We start from the raw sequence: 13,277 nt of genomic DNA on the forward strand, positions 1-13,277 counted from the left end.
TTAGTCTGGTCACGGAGCAATTGGAGCAGTTTGACCGGTTTGAACGGTTTGAACGCACAGATTGTCAGTGAAATAAACCAATTAGCGATTAGCGGACGTGATGACAGCTGTGCCCAATTAAAAAAATATGAAGTGAATATAAACTCACGCGGAGAACGCGAGGCAAAATCCTTCGCTACTTCATCCAATGATTAGTTTTGGCTGATGTTAACGTTAATTGAACTTTTTTTTAATGTTCTAATTTTTCATTTTTTTCATTTTTTATTAACTTCTTTTACATTAGCCTACATCTTGAGCAGCAGTATACCGAGAGTAAAACCATATATTAAAACAGAAATTAAAGAGTACAGACTTTGGTTCCTTTGCCATGTTTTTTGTTAACTGTAGCCTATATGTATTCATGTCCCCATGGTATGAGGCTCTTTCAGAAGGACATCATTGTCACACCGTTGCTTCTGCATCAGGTGGGTGATGTCCCGGTGGAGCGGTCGCTGAAGCGACAGCGAGAGGGGCTGACGGCTCGGCGCTCGCCCCACCCAGCTATTTTTCAGAATAACATTCTAACAACAACAACAACAACAACAGAGAAAGAAGGACATAACATTTCAATACTTTTTACTGGTGACATAAAGCAAGGCTACGGGATGACGCCGGATATTTGTTAAGTTGAAATGTTAAACTGTTCAGCGACGTTTAAAGTTTTGACTGATTTTTTGTTGGCAATATTTTTGAGTGATTGCAGATAGTTGTTGATCTCCATACTTAGTAATTTGATCGAGGGCTTGTACGTTAAGAATTTAGCTTTGTGTATATGAAATTTTCCTTAGAGAATAACTAAGTTAACCATATATTCAATATTTCTATTTTTGTGGTTAAAGCGCGTGATAATATGTTGATAATCTAATTTAATAGGACAAGTGATTTTTTGTGATAAAAACATTTGTAGTTTGGACCATACTTCGTGAGTATATGCGCAGTCGTAAAATAAATGTTTTAGCGTTTCTGTTTCCAGATTGCAAAATGAGCATTTGTTGTCAATATCGCTAAATTTCGATATATAGGAATTAGTAGGGTAAATGTTGTGAATAATCTTCCAGTGCATTTCTTTGATTTTGTTACTAATACAGTAGGCTACTTAAAGGCCACCAGCCACGTTTTGTTCCAGTCCACTGAGCTTTGCAGGCTGGTGAGATTTTGTTTTGGTTTTGAATGTGGTGGCGGATGAACTTATTGGAGCATTTGTTACTAGTAATGTTGACACCGTTGATTAAAATGGGTTCTGTAATTATAGCGGTTTCTTGCCTTTGATGTGCTTTCATTAGTTCTTTTATACCAATAGGAATAGCTCTCATGACTGAGTTGAATTCCCGTGGTGGAATGGGAAATTGATGATGGTTGATAAAAGACCCATAAGACCATTTTCAAATAAATCTTGTACATGAGTAATCTTCTTCTCAAACCAATTTTGTAGGTATAATGTTTTGTTGCATCTTATTATATTTTCGTTGTTCCAGATTAAGCGCTTATGCGGTGAAAAGTTGTGTTTGTAACACATTTTCCACGCTAATAAGGCTTGTTTGTGAAATGCACTTAATTTTAAAGGCAGTTTAGATATGCTATAATTACATTTTAACAGAAATTGTAAACCTCCCACTTTTTGAAAAATGCTATTTGGGATGAAGTACCACAGAGAGTTCCATCCATCCATCCATTTTCTTCCGCTTTATCCGGGGCCGGGTCGCGGGGGCAGCAGTCTCAGCAGAGATGCCCAAACTTCCCGATCCACACACACCTACTCCAGCTGTTCTGGGGGGACCCCGAGGCGACACCAGGCCAGCTCGGAGACATAGTCCCACCACCGTGTCCTGGGCCTTCCACGAGGCCTTGTCCCACTAGGACATGCCTGGAACACCTCCCGCGGGAGGCGACCAGGAGGCATCCGAAACAGATGCCCGAGCCACCTCAGCTGGCTCCTTTCGACGTGAAGGAGCAGCGACTCTACTCCGAGCTCCTCCCGGGTAACTGAGCTCCTCACCCGATCTCGGAGGGTGCGCCCAGCCACCCTGCGAAGGAAACTCATTTCGGCCGCTTGTATTCGCGATCTTGTCCTTTCGGTCATGACCCAAATCTCATGACCATAGGTGAGGGTGGGAACGTAGATCGATCGGTAAATCGAGAGCTTTGCCCTCCGACTCAGCTCCCTCTTCACCACGACAGACCGATACAGCGACCGCATCACTGCTGACGCCGCACCGATCCGTCTATCGATCTCACGCTCCATCCGTCCCCCACTCGTGAACAAGACCCCGAGATACTTGAACTCCTCCACTTGAGGCAAGGACTCCCCACCGACCCGAAGAGGGGAAACCACCTTTTTCCGGTGGAGAACCATGGCCTCGGATTTGGAGGTGCTGATCCTCATCCCGGCCCCTACACACTCGGCTGCAAACCGCCCCAGTGCGTGCTGAAGGTCCTGGTTCGTTGAAGCCATCAGAACAACATCGTCCGCAAACAGCAGAGATGAGACTCTGAGGCTCCCAAACCGGACACCCTCCGGCCCCTGGCTGCGCCTAGAAATTCTGTCCATAAAAGTAATGAACAGAACCGGTGACAAAGGGCAGCCCTGGCGGAGACCAACACGCACCGGGAACAGGTCTGACTTACTGCCGGCAATGCGAACCAAGCTCCTGCTGCGGTCATACAGGGAACGGACAGCCCTTAGCAGAGGGCCCCGGACCCCATACTCCCGGAGCACCCCCCACAGGGCACCACGAGGGACGCGGTCGAACGCTTTCTCCAGATCCACAAAACACATGTGGACTGGTTGGGCGAACTCCCACGAACCCTCGAGTACCCGATGAAGGGTATAGAGTTGGTCCAGTGTGCCACGACCAGGACGAAAACCGCATTGTTCCTCCTGAATCCGAGGTTCAACTATCGGCCGGATCCTCCTCTCCAGCACCCCGGAATAGACCTTACCGGGGAGGCTAAGGAGGGTGATTCCTCTGTAATTGGAACACACCCTCCGATCCCCCTTTTTAAAGAGAGGGACCACCACCCCGGTCTGCCAATCCAGGGGCACTGTCCCCGACCGCCACGCAATGTTGCAGAGACGTGTCAGCCAAGACAGTCCTACAACATCCAGAGACTTAAGGTACTCAGGGCGAATCTCATCCACCCCCGGAGCCTTGCCACCAAGGAGCTTTCTCACCACCTTGGTGACTTCAGCCCCGGTGATGGGCGAGCCCACCTCCCAGCCTCTGCTTCCTCATTGGAAGACGTGACGACGGGATTGAGGAGGTCCTCGAAGTACTCCTTCCACCGCCCGACGACATCCCCAGTCGAGGTCAGCAGCCCCCCACCCGCACTGTAAACCGTGTTGGTGAAGCACTGCTTCCCCCTCCTGAGGCGCCGGATGGTTTGCCAGAATCTCTTCGAGGCCGACCGATAGTCTTCCTCCATGGCCTCCCCGAACTCCTCCCAGACCCGAGTTTTAGCCTCCGCGACCGCACGAGCCGCAGCACGCTTGGCCTGCCGGTACCTCTCAGCTGCCTCAGGAGTCCCACAAGCCAACAAGGCCAGGTAGGACTCCTTCTTCAGCTTGACGGCATCCCTTACTTCCGGGCGCCACCACCGGGTTCGGGGATTGCCGCCGCGACAGGCACCAGAGACCTTACGGCCACAACTACGAGCAGCCGCATCGACAATGGAGGAGGAGAACAGAGTCCACTCTGACTCCATGTCCCCTGCCTCCCCCGGAATCTGGGAGAAGCTCTTCCGGAGGTGGGAGTTGAAGACCCCACTGACAGAGGGATCCACCAGACGTTCCCAGCAGACCCTCACAACACGCTTGGGCCTGCCAGGTCTGACCGGCTTCCTCCCCTGCCAGCGGATCCAGCTCACCACCAGGTGGTGATCGGTTGACAGCTCAGCCCCTCTCTTCACCCGAGTGTCCGAGACACGCGGCCACAGAGAGTTACGATTAATAATCCACAGTTTGATCCATTTTACTTTGAAAGTTTGGTTTAAGACTGAAAAGTCCAGGGTCTCTAATCCTCCTTCATCTCTGGAGTTACACAGAATTGTCCTTTTGACCCGGTGCTGCCTGTTTTTCCATATGAAATTCGTAAATATCTTGTTGATTTCTTTGCATGTTGACTCTGTAATCTCTAATACTAAAGCAGGATAGATAAAGCGAGATGCGCCTTCTGCTTTCGTGAGCAGGGTTCTTCCCCAGATTGAGGTGTCTCTTTGCGTCCATAAGTTAAAGATATTGTTGGTTTTCTTCAATTTGGGGAGAAGATTTTGTTGTTGTCTCTCTCTACCATCCTTACTAATATGCATTCTCAATCTGATGTTTGTCTGAAAGAAAAAGTGCAGTATCGTCTGCTAACTGGGTAATTTTTATTTCCTTGTCAAAGATATTGATGCCTTTGGTCAAGCTGTTCTTAATTTGAATGGATAAGAGTTCAACTGTTAGCAGGAACAGAAAGGGCGCCAGAGGACATCCTTGACGGACAGATCTTGAAATTGGAAATCTTGAAGTAGTGTTAGGATACATCATAACACTGCTGTCAATATTTTTATAAAGCGTTTGAATTACTGAGACAAAGTTAGGGCCAAAGCCAAAGCTGTGTAACGTTCTAAATAGGAAATGATGCTCTATAGCAGGGGTGCCCAAACTTTTTGTCTCCGAGGGCCAAAATGAAAAAGTGCCTGTGGGTCGCGGGCATAGACTGTAGAAAATAATGGACGTCTTATGCTCACTCCTCCCCGTTTACCAGAATGACCACGGCCGTGGGGCAATTCATGGCGGATTTACAGGCTCCCCCTCCCCAGCTCTGACGAAGCATGTTCCTAAAAAGGACATACGGGCGGGATTTTCACCGTAGACTCGGCCCTTGCGTGACGTGTAGCTCGCGCTGCTCCAATGCTAACAGTCCGAGCCTCATTAAATACGAGATTTCAAAAAATCATATTACGAAAACCAGCCTGGTTTCATATATTGTTATTAGCCCAGCGTTATCTCAGGAGGAAGATCTAGCCTAGTCTAGCGTTGAAACAATTGAAACCAGGCTTTAAAGTAGTTTTTAACGTGTCTAAAGTCCAATGCTTTTCAATGGGGGCCTAGCGGCGATATGGAGGTACTGCAGCAACGGCGGAGCAATGGCGGCCCCCACGTTTGTGGTCAAAAAGCAGGGCAGCCAGCGGCCATTGGTCGCGGGCCAAACACGGCGATGTCAAGCGTGAAACATAATAAAAGTTACTTTTTTTTCTTTTCTGGTATACCTTTGCATTTAATTTAATCTATGCAATTAACCTCTTAACTCCCGTCTGAACCGAGAGGATTTTTCCTCACGCCATCAGATTTTTTTTCCATCATTTTTTTGTTGGGTGTTCAACTCATTTTTGTAACTTTTATGTCATTATTTTGTCATTTTTTGTCACATTTTTGTCATTTTTTTGGCTATTTCTTGTGACATTTTTGCTTTGCTTTTTCATCAATTTTTCATCACTTTTTTGTCAATGTTTTTTCACTTTTTTGTCACATTTCCATCATTGTTTTCGTCTCAGTTTTGTTGCTATTTTCACAGCTTTTTTCCAGAAGCTTTTGGACTGGGGTCAAGCCAAACTGGAGAAAATGTGCTCGGTTAAGGTGGGAGTTAAGGGGTTAACATGCTACAAAAGCCTAGTTTTAGTAGAACAAAATCAATTATTGTAGCAATATAGAGCGAAATGGAAACAGCACCACATGTACCTGCAGTACTTACAGTGACTTAAACTCATTCATTTCTTTAAGTCAAAGAAAATGCCATATAATATCATTTTGAAAGTGTCAATTCAGCATAAATTCTTTTAAAAGTCATAGATGTCAACGATTTTTTCAAAAAAAAAGTTGGAAAAATGGGAAAGTTGATGCTACGACGCTCTGTGATTGATAAATACCAAGACACCAGAACAGTGTTTCCTTAACTTTGCGAAAGGAGTGAAATAGCGCCCCCAATTTGACGCTGGTGGACAAAAAGTGAACTGCATCCATATTTGCCATTGAGAATGAACGGGAGAGAGAGTTATTAACCAGATGCGGCGCAAAAGTAGGTCACCCTCTGGCGGGCCAAGCTAATTGTTCCGGCGGGCCAAATTTGGCCCGCGAGCCCCACTTTGGGCACCCCTGCTCTATATTGTCAAAGGCTTTGTAAAAGTCTAAAAATAAGATTAGTGCGTTCGTATTTATATATTCCGAGTAATCAAGCAGGTCGAGCACCAGTCTTATGTTAGAGCTTATATGCCTGTTTGACATGAATCCTGTTTGAGTTTCGCTTATAATTTCTTGGAGTCCAGCCTTTAGTTTTTTGGCAAAAACCGATGCAAAAATTTTGTAGTCCACATTTAGGAGTGTAATTGGTCTCCAGTTTTCTATTGATAAGACATCTTTTCCTGGTTTAGGGATCAAACATATTGTTCCTTGCTTCATAGTGGTGGACAGTTCTTTTTCTGTGATACAAAATTCAAATGCCTCAAGTAAAGGTTGTTCAATTATGCTCCAAAAATGTTGATAAAACTCAGCTGATAGCCCATCATTTCCTGGTGATTTACCTTTTTTAAGTGCTTTCGCAGCTTCTCTGATTTCTGTTCTCGATATTGGTTGCTCACAATTTCTTTTGAAGTTATCAGAAATTAGCGGTATATAGGTTTTGATTGATTCTATAAATCCGTCAGACACATCAGGTTGAGAAATGGTTTTGTATATATTGCTATAAAAGTGCTCCACACACTCTTCACACTCTGTATCGGTCTGTCGTGGTGAAGAGGGAGCTGAGTCGGAGGGCAAAGCTCTCGATTTACCGATCGATCTACGTTCCCACCCTCACCTATGGTCATGAGATTTGGGTCATGACCGAAAGGACAAGATCGCGAATACAAGCGGCCGAAATGAGTTTCCTTCGCAGGGTGGCTGGGCGCACCCTCCGAGATCGGGTGAGGAGCTCAGTTACCCGGGAGGAGCTCGGAGTAGAGTCGCTGCTCCTTCACGTCGAAAGGAGCCAGCTGAGGTGGCTCGGGCATCTATTCCGGATGCCTCCTGGTCGCCTCCCGCGGGAGGTGTTCCAGGCATGTCCTAGTGGGACAAGGCCTCGTGGAAGGCCCAGGACACGGTGGTGGGACTATGTCTCCGAGCTGGCCTGGTGTCGCCTCGGGGTCCCCCCAGAACAGCTGGAGGAGGTGTGTGTGGACCGGGAAGTTTGGGCATCTCTGCTGAGACTGCTGAGACTGCTGCCCCCGCGACCCGGCCCCGGATAAAGCGGAAGAAAATGGATGGATGCTCCACACATTTTGACAACTCTTTGGGGTTGGATATTGTCTGGTCCCCGACTTTCAGTGAGGTAATATTGTTTCTTTTTTGATTCCTTTTTTCTAGGGAAAAGAAATAGCTGGAATTTCTCTCCCCATTTTCTAACCATCTACTTCGAGACCTTACCGTACTTGCCAATTTCTTCTTTTAATATATTTATTTTTGCTTCCTCCTCATCGTTTAACTGTGTTTTGTGTAGTAAAACATTTAGTTCTTCCATTATATTGGTTTCTCTTGCAATATTATCTTTTTTCATTTCTTTACTTCTTTTTATACCCGTCTCTCTTACTTTAAATTTGAAGATTTCCCACTTTTGTACATGATTCCCTTCTGTTTGATTGAATATTTGTTGAGCCAAGTCCTCAATTGATTCACAAAACACTTGATCCAAGAGCAGCTTATTGTTTAACTTCCAGTACCCTCTAATGTTACCACTTTATAGCTTTGTTCCACAGATATGCATTAATATTACTTTGTGATCAAAGGTTCATGTTCATGTGTAATTGCCTGCGTGAACTGTAAGCACTCATTAGATATCAATCACAGGTCTATTCTTGAACGTTGTGTCCTGTTTAAGTTATTCCAGGTGAACTCATTAGTATTTGGGTTAAAGAATCTCCATGCGTCCGTCAGATTTAATTGATCACTTACATAATTAGTGCTTTTGAATCTTCCACTAGGAACAGTTTTAGCAGGTATCCTGTCTAGTTGGTCATTAGGCGCATCGTTATAACCCCCTCCAATTATAACAAAGGCATTTTGATATTTGGTCTGCAACACTTGAATCTTATTGCATATCTGTGTGAACATTGGTTTGGTCATTGAAATGGAGTTATAACCGTACACGTTGCAAATAATGAATTAACAGTTGTCCATTTTTTGCACCAGGATTATATATCTCCCCTCTTCCGAAAGTACAGATTCAACTATATCACCCTTAGGTTTGATCAGTAACGTGGCGACCCCTGCAGATTGATTAGTACTATGAGAAAAATAGCATTGGTCACCCCATTGACTCTTCCAGAATTTGGTGTCACTCTCCAAAGAATGTGTTTCTTGTAATAATATAATATCAGCATTTTTCCTTCTGCAAAACATAAACATTGCTTTTCTTTTGACATTGTCTCTCAAGCCTCTGACATTTAAAGAAAGACATTTTAAGGAACCAAAGTATTGTTCATCTGCTTCTATCTTTATTCAACAAAAGGAAAAAATATAAACTGAGAACTAGAGCTAAATTATGAGCACCTAGAGACCTATTATTTGATACTGCATTTACAAGGAAATCTCAGAGGGAACATTGTCATACCCCGCTCCCTCCCTTCGCCCAAACCCCCCTCCCGCCACCCCCCACCCCCCAACCCTTCCCTTTAGTCAAAACTCAATGTAAACACTGTAACTAAATTAGTTTACCATCAATGTATGCTTTCACGCCGATGAAGTAGGCTTTCTTTCCTAGTTTTCTTGCTGCGTCCACTTGTGGCCACTTGGAGCTGCGGATCTCTTTGTCTTTAGCTGTCAAGTCTAATTTGAAGTACAGTCTTCTGGCTTGAAGGACCTCCGACTCCCTTGCCGATCTCCATACAAAGTCTTTGTCGGATCTGCTGAGGAAACGGATGATCACCGGTCGGGTGCGCCCCTCTTCTTTGCGGCCAAGCCTGTGGCAGACGTCGACAAGGGGCGAAGTCCCCTCGCACTCCGGGGCCACAGCGTAGCAGATCTCCGTAACCACCTTCTTGAGCTTCTCTCCTTCCTGCTCCCTCAGTCCGAAGAGGCGTAGATTCCAGCGTCGGTGATGTCGCTCCTGTTCGTCCACTTTCTCCTCAAGCTCTTGCATGCGTCTCTCATAATCCGATAGTTGATTTTTTAGTTCCTCCACAGTTTCTTTTGTGTCTCCCATATCCTGGAGTAAGAGGTTCAGCTGTTTATTGATTCTGTCTATAGAGCTAGCGTTGTCGTCAATTCTCTTCATAATTTTCTCCGTGTTTTGGTTTATTGCACACATGAGGTTTTCCTGAAGGTCTTCCAGTGTAAGGGTCATTTTCCCTTTCTTCGCCTCCGGGGTGGATGAGGCGGTTTCAGGTAGAGATTCCAAATCAACCTCGATCTCGTGCTCGTCCTCCAACGTGGAAGAAGGGAACGAGTTGATCTCTCTCAAAGTGGTGTTTATTGCAATGTCCACTTTCTCAACTTTATTGTCTCGTCCTGTTTTCCCCTACATATCACAAGTAGTTGATATCGGCGGGCCGGGGGTACTCGGCGACGTCAAATCGTGAGATTCCGCTTTAGTTTGATTACTCACGTTCCCGTGTCACATTACAAAGTCTGTTGCCTCTTTCAAGCTTTGAGGTCTTAAAACGCGACGATTAGTTTGGTCTTAGGACTCTAAATTCAGCATCTAATTCTCAGCCGCACGCACGCCAAACGTTTGGCTGGAGGCACGCCAAACAGACAACCTCGAGGAGCCCCCATATATAGGACTGGCCTGGGACAGGACGTGACACACGGGGCAACAACCAAAATAAAATACACTTGCCAAAACAAGACAGACAACCCAAAGACACTGCCAGGTATGACCAACGAACAAACCAACAAGAACTACGCCCAGCGCCAATTCTCCAGGATATACCATGAACCATAACCCTGTTACACAATGTCCACTTTCTCAACTTTCTTGTCTCGTCCTCTTTTCCCCGACATATCACAAGCAGTTGATATCGGCGGGCCGGGGACACTCGGCGACGTCAAATCGTGAGATTCCGCTTTAGTTTGATGACTCACGTTCCCGTGTCACATTACAAAGTCTTCCAAGCTTTGAGGTGTTTAAAACGCGACGGTTAGTTTGGTCTTAGGACTCTAAATTCAGCATCTAATTCTCAGCCGCACGCACGCCAAACGTTGACGTCCGCCATCTTTCGTTTTTTTCAACCATGGAGAAAACACGCGGGACGGGGAAACCGGAAGTTGCGCAGGCAAATGGTACCCCTAATGCCAACGTTAATTGAACTAAAAACATAGAGGTGCAGCGAGTGACGTAACCTTCTCATTTCTCTGTGACGGTCGTGATTGGTTCGGCTAGGCCTTAGCCGCCAATCAACAACTTGTCTGTCGTGCGTGGCCAGACCCACCTTCTTTCGTGCAGAAAGAAGGTGGGTGTGGTTTATCAGGCTACCTGTATTTAACTGTATGATCTGGGGTTACTACAGTTGGTCAGGTCTAAAAGAAAGAGATCAGCTGACAACCTGAGCATCCTGAATGTCCAGGTTATTGTTACTCTTCTTCCCTGATGGCACGGGGACAATCCACAAGGATATTGCCAGGATTTAGTTTAAGAGTGGTTCAGGGAGCATCAGACAAGAGTCCAGATCTTAACCCAATTGAGACTCTTCTCTATATCAGTACCTCACATAGCCTACCATTGTCAAATCTGCAACATTTGTCAAAATAAGAAGTACATTTCATATTTAACATTGATCCTTTTAAGGTAATTGCTGCAGGGCTAAAACCAGTTTGGAACCAGTTTCCACCACCCCATTTCCTCTCTTCATATAAGTCCTAGCTAGTGGTGATGTAAAAAGCCACCTTATCCACCGGGCTAGCAGGGGCTGGAGCCCAGGGGCCTACCACAGTCAAGGGCCTACCAGAATTAAGGAATACAAAATAAAGAAAAGGTGATTAGTTGATTTTCATGTCAATCACTTCACTTTGCAGCATGATTGTACTGTACTCCTGTGTGTACCTGGAGTAGGCCCGCCCTACCTGGCCCAGAGGGATACATGTAGGAGTAGCAGGGTTAGGGTTTTTGTGGGATTTAGGGTTGGGGTTTGCGCTGAGGGAGGGTGGGGGCCTACAATTTTGTTTAAGCCCCGGGGCCTATGGGTACATTAAAGCAGTACTAAGTAACGTGTTTGCCTTAATAAATCCTTTTCGTAGTCCCTGTGGGGGTAATACAAGTGTTTATGGGATGATTGGATGGTCATCTCCCCCTGGTGTCTCTGGACAGAAAACCATGTTTGCAACTTGACTGCCACCGGTCCGGAGAAAGCAATACACACTAATGGAATCACGAAGAAGAAGCTAACATGCTAACGGGCAAAGCTAACTGCGGGCTAACGTCACTTTAAAGTATTTACAGCCAAGTTTGAGTGAAAAAAAAAATTTCCATTGTATAATTGGATGCACAGTAACCCTCTCTCCCTTCGCCTTTCCTATCAGCGTAGTATTTACTCTCCAAGACAATTAATAAGTTAAAAAATCGTAACTTGCTACTACACCTGCAGTTGCACTTATGGCCTCTAGGGGGAAGAGTTACTTAGTACTGCTTTAAGGTGGGCCTGGCGGTGTAGCACCTTGTAGGTTATTTCACGCAAGGTATGGCAGTAGTGAAACTTGTGCTTGTGTCTTAATCTCAGTTGTAGTTGTTGTGCCTGCTTTTAAATATAAGTGCACCATAGGATCTGCCAAATGTGGGCCTCATCCTGCTCTGGTTGTCATGGAGCAGAGCACAGCAGGTAAGTGGTTACAACAAGTATTTAACACAGAGGACAGAAGCGGACTGCCTCACATCATGACTGATTGGATGATCAGCTTGAGAACAAAAAACAAAAGGAAAGGAAAGAAATTTGACAAAGAGTGAAATGTTTGTAATTCTTCTTATATCAATTGCTAAAGAAAATGACATAATTATTAATAATTTACTCTTTCACTAACTGACTAGCTGATTAATCAGTTAACTGTTTCAGCTCCAATCTGACTCTCACATGACATTATGTGTTCCTCCAAAACTATTCAACTTTGGTTTGTGAAAGAGCCCTTGGATGCTCCACAGCACTACTGGTCAAATATTCAGTGGACTGATGGACCCAAAGCTGAATAGTTTGGGAGGAACCCACAACGTCATGTGAGGAGGAAAAATGGAACAGCACATCGACATCTCTACACTATGCTCACTGTGAAGTATGGTGCAGGGAAAATTATGGTTTGGGGCTGTTGTGTTGCCTTAGGGCCTGGACAACATATACCATCAATAGATTAGTTAATTCACAAATTGATAAAGATATTTTGCCAGTATGTACACTGTATATTATTGAGTGTTTTGTCATTATTGTCTTCTGTGTGATCTGTGATGCGTTCAGGTACAGTCTGGCTGCAGCAGATCTTGTTGTTACTTAATTCCAAAGGCGACATTGACTCTATCACAAAAGAAGCCAAGTATACGATTGCCGGCCTGGTGCCGTGGATTGATGTGAACGGACAGGTCCAGAAGTTTGTCAAAGCAGAGTCTCCACGCTACAGAGTGTCCCACCTGCCGTACCACCTCATGCCCAAAGAGCTCAACCTCAAGAAAGGAAAGGTCATTGCACATTTTTATTCAAAGAGTTCATGTGACTGCATGAAAGCCCAAGGTTCAGGAGGTAGTATGAGAGTTTGCATGTTCTGTTCATCTCTTGGTGTGTTTCCTCTGAATGCTCCAATCCTCTTTGGCTCTCCAAAATCCCATCCCGACATGTTTAAGCGACAGATTAGCGACTTGATTTGTAGAATGATCTCTGGGTGCAGCACAGCGGTCACTCACAGTTTAATCAACACTTATACAAATGCAACACCATTGTACCATAAACATTTTGTTCCAGGTAATTTATGTGGCCAGAAACCCCAAAGATGTTCTGGTGTCCTTCTATTATTTCCACAAAATGGCCAGGATGCTAGAGACACCTAAAAGCTTTGACGAGTTTTTTGACAAGTTCTTGAGAGGAGAAGGTAGGAGCGAGTACAGTTCAAGAACATTACTTGCTAAATAAAGTGTGCTTCCTGCTGACCTTGAGTATTGCCTGTTACAGTGGCCAGTGGAAGCTGGTTTGAACACATCAAGGACTGGTTTAGTCACAAAGATGATCTAAACATGCTTTTCATCACTTATGAAGAA

Source organism: Gobius niger (genome assembly GCF_951799975.1).
Source record: "Gobius niger genome assembly, chromosome: 8".
Lineage (NCBI taxonomy): Eukaryota > Metazoa > Chordata > Actinopteri > Gobiiformes > Gobiidae > Gobius > Gobius niger.